Here is an 8,360-nt window from a genome sequence, read left to right on the forward strand (position 1 = left end):
AAAAAAAACTCTTAGAGTTACCTACAGACTTTGGAAAGACAGAATCTGTTATTAGAAAAGAAAGTTTTCCTGTCAGATGACTATAGCCATCATGGGTTTCCAATGAAGGAAGACAGAACCTGTTCTTGCTTTCCCAGCCAGTCACCATCACACCACACCATTCATCCCCTAACAAACTTTTTTTTTTTTTTTTTTTTTTGGTTTTTGGGTCACACCCGGCGGTGCTCAGGGGTTACTCCTGGCTGTCTGCTCAGAAATAGCTCCTGGCAGGCACAGGGGACCAAATGGGACACCGGGATTCGAACCAACCGCCTTTGGTCCTGGATCAGCTGCTTGCAAGGCAAACGCTGCTGCGCTATCTCTCCGGGCCCACAAACTTTTCTTTTATTCCTTTGTCTCCTCTTTCTGCTCTGCCTCTCCCCCAACTCTCTCACTTCTGCCTCTTTTCCCTCCCCAATGGGTACCAGTTTCAAAGGCACTGAACTTGGCCCCTGGCTTTATTATAAGAGCATCAAAGATGGTCTTTTTGTGGGTTGCTTGAGAAGATCTCATTCCAAAAGTCATAAAGTAATGGCTTAAAGTTGAAATAATGACTATAAATCCATTGTATTTTTTTTTTACTATCCTGTGTATTTTTTCTTTTGACTAGTTGTCATATGTTTTAAATTGAGAAAATTGTAGGCTTATCTCTTAAAAACCTCTAAGTCAAAAAGATAGTGTAGTAGCTTTTCATGTAGCTGGCTCTGGTTCAACTCTGATGGCTCCCTTTAAGCAGCTGCAGAGAGATCTGCAGAATTCCAGGTACCATAGGACCTGAGCAGCATCAAATCCATGGGTCCTTGCAGGAACTGCCAGTCTGATTTGCTGAGAAACGTTGAATGTAGTCCCAGTGTCCCCTGAGCACTACATGGGAGATACTCAGGAAATATCTCAGACTTCATGAAGACTTCATGATCACTATTAGATAGAGATCAGCTCCAAAGCTTCCTCTAAAGTCATTTTCATATTTTTCCCAGCCTTTTAAATATTCCTGCCTCAGAACACCCAGACTTCTCAAACAAGATCATCTCTAAGACAAATAAAATTTTATGTTACTGCTGACTAGTTTATGTTACTTTAACATAACTAGTAACTTTATGTTTAACTAGTAACTTTATTTTACTGTTGACTAGTCTGATAGTATAATGTGTATTCATTATGGTATTTTTTTTTAAAAGAGAATCTTTTAAAAGAAAAAGTCTCTACTTTGTCTTTCTGAAGTCTTTCCAGGAGAGAAGAAAATCAGACTCTAGCAATTGTAAAGTGGACAGAATTTTAAGGCACACTGAGTTGTCAAGTAAATAGAAAGCCACAGATGCAGTTATTTTGTAATGTATGAATCAATTACTGTGTTTGAACAAGTATTTTTTACAGTAAAAAATCAAATGGTAAATGCTGAAAAAAATCTAAATCTATAAATACTTTTACTCTGATTTCTCTCTCCAGAATAATTCTAAATTCTGAGTCCAGGAGAAAGAAAACTCTTCATTCTTTTCTGTACCTTTCCAAGGTTAGTCTAATTTCTCTCTGCTATTACTAGTCTAGGATACTCCAATCAAACAAGTCTGTTAGTGTCTTTGCTCTTTCCTTTTCCTAGATTTCAAAGAGCCAGATCCTTCTGCTTTAGAGTTACATCAAATTTCACCTCTTTAGAGAAGAGCTTTATCCACTCTTTACTCACACTAAAGTATCTTGATCAGAGAACACAGTGGACAAAGCAATTGTCTTATCTTGGGCAGACCCAGGTTCAATCTCAGGGGTCACATGTCATCCCCTGTAAGCCCTGAACACAGCCAGACATATCTATTCCAAATAGAGAAACAGAAACAAATAAAAAAAGTGTATGAATGAATTTTTGCTTCTAGAAACATAGCCCATACCAGTTGGATCTTGAAAGTGAGGATCAACTTGGTATTGGAAGAATAGAGATACAAATAATTCACTCAAATTTTTCTGTCACTGGCTTTGGTCGCCTTATTTACACTTTTAAGGAACTTATAAGCCACCAAAAAGTCTGTGTTAAAGTTAAAGCAGTGGTTCTCAAATAGTGGGGCACGCTCCCCAGGGGGGCCTAGAGGCTCCGTAAAGGGGGTGTGTTTGACCTCGGCAAACACTGTAATAACAAGCTAAGCCCTGTGTTTATGTCTCTGTATGTCTCTGGAGCTGAGAGTTGCTGTGTCCTGCTTCAAACCCCGCTTCGAAAAGCTATGCATTGCAAAACGTGCTCATTGTAGCCATTAATCCAGACATCACCTCTGATTTAAAATCAGCTCAAATTATTTTATATATTTTTGTTTTTCAGGTTAAAGTTATTTTACAGTAGTGCTGGGGGATGCAAGATGTTTTCTTCTTCCTGGGGGGGGAACATGACAGAAAATAATTGAGAAGCATTGAGTTAAAGGAAGATAATTCTTTTTTTTTTTTTTTTTTTTTTTTTTTTTTTTTTTTTTTAGTGGGGACACACCTGCTGAAGCTCAGGGAATGCTCCTGGCTCTGCATTTAGGAATCACTCCTGGCTGGATTCGGGGATCATATGGGATACTAGGACTGAACCCGGGTCAGCCACGTGCAAGATACACACCCTACCTACTATGCTATTTCTCAGGGAGGGAATTCTTTTTTTTGGGGGGGGCACACCCAGTGACTTTCTTACTCCTAGCTATGCACTCAGAAATCGCTCCTGGCTTGGAGAACCATATGGGATGCAGGGGGATCCAACCGCAGTCCGTCCTAAGCTAGCTCGGGCAATGCAGGTGCCTTATTGCTTGCGACACTGCTCTGGCCCCGGGAGGGAATTCTTTTTAACAACAACAACAAACAAACAAAAACCCTAGCAAGTGACTCGTCTAAATAGTATTTAATATTACACCAGCAACTTGTTGGTACAGTATCAGCGAAGAGGCCAAAAGTAATTCACTAAACAAATCACAAAATTCACTAAATCAAATAATTAAAATCATATAGAAGCAGAAGGTCACAAATGTGAAACACTCTATGGTATGTATACAATATCTTCATATTTTAGTGAGGAAAATATGGTTTCAAGAGAAACTCCTCTGTACAATGAACCTCAGATTTCTCGCTCGTTGGAGAACATTCCAGAACCAGAGTTCAAGCCTTAAGTTTTTTCCACAGACTCAATCTGATCAGCTTTCTGGAAACACAGGAAGAGCCTACGTGAAGACATCCAGAGCCAAGGAGAATCCTTCTTTTCTTTCTTTGTTTGTTTTTAGGCCATACCCGGTGAAGCTCAGGGGTTACTCCGGGCTATGTGCTCAGTAATAGCCCCTGGCTTGGGGGACCATATGGGATGCCAGGAGATGGAACTGCCATCCATCCTAGGCTAGCAGGCTCAAGGCAGACTCCTTAGGCCCTGTGCCACCGCACTGGCACCAGAATCCTTATTTTCTGACAGGACTTCCCAGAGGAAGCCAAAATCCGGCCTAATTTTAGAATAAATAAATATATATATATATATATATATATATATATATATATATTAAAAATGATGCTGTATTTAAGAGAATCTACCATCATAGTGAATGAAAGACGGTACTTCAATGACTAGAGGAAGAAGATGGTATCAGTGTAGTAGATCTTAGCTTTTGGTCAAAAGGATTACTGTCAAGTCTGGGATTTGGGCCTTCTGAGGTGGTTCAGATCTCAGTGAGTTCAGTCAGGCTTCTCCAAGTCAGAGACTCCTCTCTTTATTTCTTGAACAGTCTTTCTCCTTTTTATGTGAAAAAACTACTCACACCCTGACCTTTGCTCTTCTCCAAGTAGCTCATCCTAATTTCTGAGAGCTTTCTCCTTGTATCTATCTTATTATCCTCCCACATCCTCTGCTAAACAAAGACAAACTGTTTTTGTTTTTGTTTTTGTTTTTGTTTTAAATCGCACTTTGGGGCTGGAGCTATAGCACATAGGTAGGGCGTTTGCCTTACGCATGGCCAACCAGGTTCGGTTCCGGAGTCCCATATGGTTCCCGCACCAGGAGCGATTTCTGAGTACCTGGCCAGGAGTAACCCCTCACACACAGGGTGTGGCCGAAAAAGCAAATAAAAAATATTCACATCTTGAGGGACCTAAACTTTAACAATCTAAAGTTAAAATGGACTGTTATACTGGCAGGCTGGAGGCAAAGGGTGGTGGGATAGGATGCACTCTGGGTCCATTGGTGGAAAGAGGTTGACATTGGTGGTAGGAAAGGCTCTGACTCTTTGTATATCTAAAATTCAACTATGAAAGACTCTGTAGATCACAACTGTTTTAATAAAATAAAATTTTAAAAATATCACACCGTGACATATATATTTTAGTCTTCTTTTCTCTGGTTAAAAAGAAAAAAATTATTTTTGCCTTTGTTTTCCTAAGGCTCATGACCCTACCTCTAAAACACAAAGATCATTCTTTTTTTTGCAAAGTTTTAGCCTGTATGTAAATCAACAGAAAAGATATTCTAAGATGTACTTAGCCTAAGAGTTAAATATAAATAGCAACTTGAACTTTAGATTAAAATATATTATGTTGAGAGAAGTGTGAAAATTTCTAATAACAACTCGAGATAAAAGAAAAATGAGGAAATCCAGTATTTTTTTATTCTGAAGAAGCTCATATCAAAGTCACTTTGATTTATAAACTTCAAAGACATACAGATTCCATTTATCGAAGAGCCAGTTATCAATATAGATAGAACTATACAAGTCTTCTTTATCACAGATTAACCCTGAATTTTAGTTATGCTAAAATTCAATATAAACTTAGTTCATATTTGTCAATTGCTTTCTTCTTTAGTCTTAGATATAATGCCCTAATTAATTTTGATTCGCACATTATTTTTTCATTGACTTGAAAGTACTGTTCTGAGAGAAGTGTACATCTAGTTTTATTTGTATGAGATATTACAAATATAACTATATTTTTCTTCAATATAATTAATGTATTGTGTCATTGTAGCTAATATAGTTTTAGAAAAAAACTAAAATGTGCTTCTTTTTTGTTTGTTTGTTTTCGGGCCACTCTCAGGGACATTCTGCCTTCTCATTCATCTGAATGAGTTTCCTTGGTGATTCTTTCCATTCTTTCATATTTCTTCTAAGTATCTGCTCTAGATTTCTTTTTTTAGTTATTATGAGTCTTCAATCAACTTAATTGTGTCTGAGATAGTTTTTTTTTTCTAGTTTTTGGATGGGGGCCTCACCTAGTGATGCTCAGAGTTTACTCCTGGCTATACATTCAGAAATCACTCCTGGCTTGGGGGACTAGGACGCCGGGATTCGAACCACCACCTGTCCTGGATCAGCTGCCTGCAATGCAAACGCCCTATTGCTGTACCATCGCTCAGGGTTCTTTGGTGGGGGGGCCATACCCGGCGTTGCTCAGGGGTTACTCCTGGCTGTCTGCTCAGAAATAGCTCCTGGCAGGCACGGGGGACCATATGGGACACCGGGATTCGAACCAACCACCTTTGGTCCTGGATCAGCTGCTTGCAAGGCAAACGTCCCTGTGCTATTTCTCCGGGCCCTAAAATGCGCTTCTTATACTTAAACCTCTTTCTCTGCACAATTTCTCTCTTACTTTGTCTGCATATCTTCAAGCATATTCTGATGTTTATACAACATAAAAACTTTCCTAGCATTATTATCACTACTGTGAATTTTACTTGATTCTCTTTACTATGTTTTAAGCAATATATATTTTGTTCTCTGGTACTTTATTTAACATTTATGTTATTTTTATTGGCCTCAATTCTCATATAATACTTTCAATCATATTGTAGTTTACATACCTTGTAAGTTTACATACTCACATACATCCATACTCTTCAACTATCTCAAATATTATGCTCCAGATTCACAGCACTCTATCCTCTGCTTTTGTTCCTATTTGTATTTAATATTTCTGAAGAATTCATCCAAGTTGATAACGCAGAACAAAACTCTCCAAGTCATAGTTTCCCCACATGTTCAATACATGTTTCCATCCAACTACAAGCATCTACCAAGTGACTAGCCATGATCTCAAGTTCAAGACATTCAAATTTTAATATATTGTTTTTCCTTTCAAACTAGATCTTTTTAGATATTTTTGTCTTTCCCTATCTTTCCTTACTTCTTCCCATACTTCTCAAAAGCACATCTTACTTAAAATTTCACTGATTCTAACACTTAATACACAAACCACTATAGCTTCCTCCCTGATGCTCAATCAGTTCTCTGCCCCCTAATCTCCAATTCAATCTGAATAAAACTGTCAGCTTAAGCATGTAAAACAGATATTTTTATTGGCTCACTCCCTGCTCATAAATCTTAGATTACTGATACATAAATTTTGTTGGTTTATAAAGATTCTTAGTAACTGGATGTGTTCATGGTATCATCACTGCATATCCTACTCATTTCTGATCCATGTACTCATCTCCAAAAGGTTCTTTCCACAATGACCTTTGAACATGCCAGTTTCATAAATGAATTCTTTATTTTTCTCTTTTTTGAGACCCATTACATTCTGCTGTCCTCATGGTTTAATCCAGTTCTTTGGTTTAATCCAGTTCCTTGGTTTAATCCAGGTCTTTCTTCTTTCAGTGGCTATTGCCAACTTTTTAATTTTTAAGAAAATGCATAAAAATGCCAAAGCTCCTTGTCCGTAGAATAATTCCCCATATATAGCATTCATTACAAGCATATATATATATATATATATATAATTAAAATTAAAAGTAAAAATTATATGTTAAATATAAATGTTGACTATTTAGGGGAAATAACAATATGTTTTAAAATATTTAAACATGTTTTAAAATATTTAAAGTGTTCTTTACACTGACTGTATAGAAAGAGGAGGTACAGTAAATGCACCCCAATATACACCTCAACCCAGGCCCTTTACCTGGTTTGTATTGTGAAGGGGGGAGACAAATAAAATAAAATATTTAAATAATTTAATTAAATATTAAAGGATACAGGGGCCGGAGAGATAGTGCAATGGTGTTTGCCTTGCAAGCAGCCGATCCAGGTTGGTTCGAATCCCAGTGTCCCATATATATATATATATATATATATATATATATATATATATATATATATATATATATATATATATATATATATATATATATATATAATAGCCAGGAAAGAATTAATCAGTGCTAAGTGTTTATGTAAGAGAGGACTCAAGACAAATCTCTAGAGCAAAATTTTCAAAGTGACTTTTCTTATCTCTACATCAGTGACACTGAATGTCTTGCTTTAGTATACATTTTCTGGTTTTTTATTCATCCCAATATAACAATTATATTTCTCTCCATCTCCCAAATATTACCTTAATCATTTAATTTTATCTGAAATCAACTCTACTCTATTCCTGTTACTTCCTTGAAATTAATTACATAGATAAAACCAGTAACAGTTTAACAAAAGAAGCCAAGCACAAAAATCTAAAAGAAGAAAAAAACAAATAAAAGTGTTAATTATAAAATTAGTAAAATTAAAAGTAAAAATTATATGTTAAATATAAATGTTGACTATTTAGGGGAAATAACAATATGTTTTAAAATATTTAAACATGTTTTAAAATATTTAAAGTGTTCTTTACACTGACTGTATAGAAAGAGGAGGTACAGTAAATGCACCCCAATATACACCTCAACCCAGGCCCTTTACCTGGTTTGTATTGTGAAGGGGGGAGACAAATAAAATAAAATATTTAAATAATTTAATTAAATATTAAAGGATACAGGGGCCGGAGAGATAGTGCAACAGTGTTTGCCTTGCAAGCAGCCGATCCAGGTTGGTTCGAATCCCAGTGTCCCATATGGTCCCCCCGTGCCTGCCAGCAGCTTTCTGAGCAGAAAGCCAGGAGTAACCCCTAAGCACCACCGGGTGTCCCAAAAACCAATATATGTGTGTGTGTGTGTATGTATATATATATATTAAAGGATATAAAAATAAAATATATAAAAACAATTCTGATTATTTGAAATAATGAGTAAAACCCTATACCATCTTTTATCAATTTTAGATAAAAGTTCTGAGAATAAACCCTAAGATGTCCATTATGTGTTGAATTTTCTCCTCTGTTTCTGGATAGTAATAGTTGTTGACTATCTTGAAAATTTGAAAATAAAGTCACCCAAACCATTATTTTAAAAAATAATTTATTAAGATCTCAACAAAAAGACAATTTTGTGGAAAAAATTATTTGAGGTTACTTAAGTTTTAAAACAAATGATTAGAAGAACTCAAAATTAAATAAAATATCTTAAATATCTTTTTAATCTATTTTAATATCTGTTTTTAAAAATGACCTCCAAAAACTATGCT

The 8,360-nt window shown here is 36.1% G+C and overlaps 2 non-coding genes across 2 annotated transcripts; both read left to right on the forward strand.

Annotated features, from left to right (window-relative positions):
* The first annotated feature begins 6,828 nt into the window (after positions 1 to 6,828).
* Positions 6,829 to 6,958, forward strand: LOC126010210 (small nucleolar RNA SNORA51). Its single transcript, XR_007496330.1, has one exon. It is a non-coding gene; the product is annotated as a small nucleolar RNA SNORA51 (small nucleolar RNA).
* Positions 6,959 to 7,601: 643 nt separating this feature from the next.
* LOC126010211 (small nucleolar RNA SNORA51) lies at positions 7,602 to 7,731 on the forward strand. Its single transcript, XR_007496331.1, has one exon. It is a non-coding gene; the product is annotated as a small nucleolar RNA SNORA51 (small nucleolar RNA).
* Positions 7,732 to 8,360: the final 629 nt, after the last annotated feature.

The sequence above is a fragment of the Suncus etruscus genome, chromosome 5 (genome assembly GCF_024139225.1).
Source record: "Suncus etruscus isolate mSunEtr1 chromosome 5, mSunEtr1.pri.cur, whole genome shotgun sequence".
Classification (NCBI taxonomy): Eukaryota; Metazoa; Chordata; class Mammalia; order Eulipotyphla; family Soricidae; genus Suncus; species Suncus etruscus.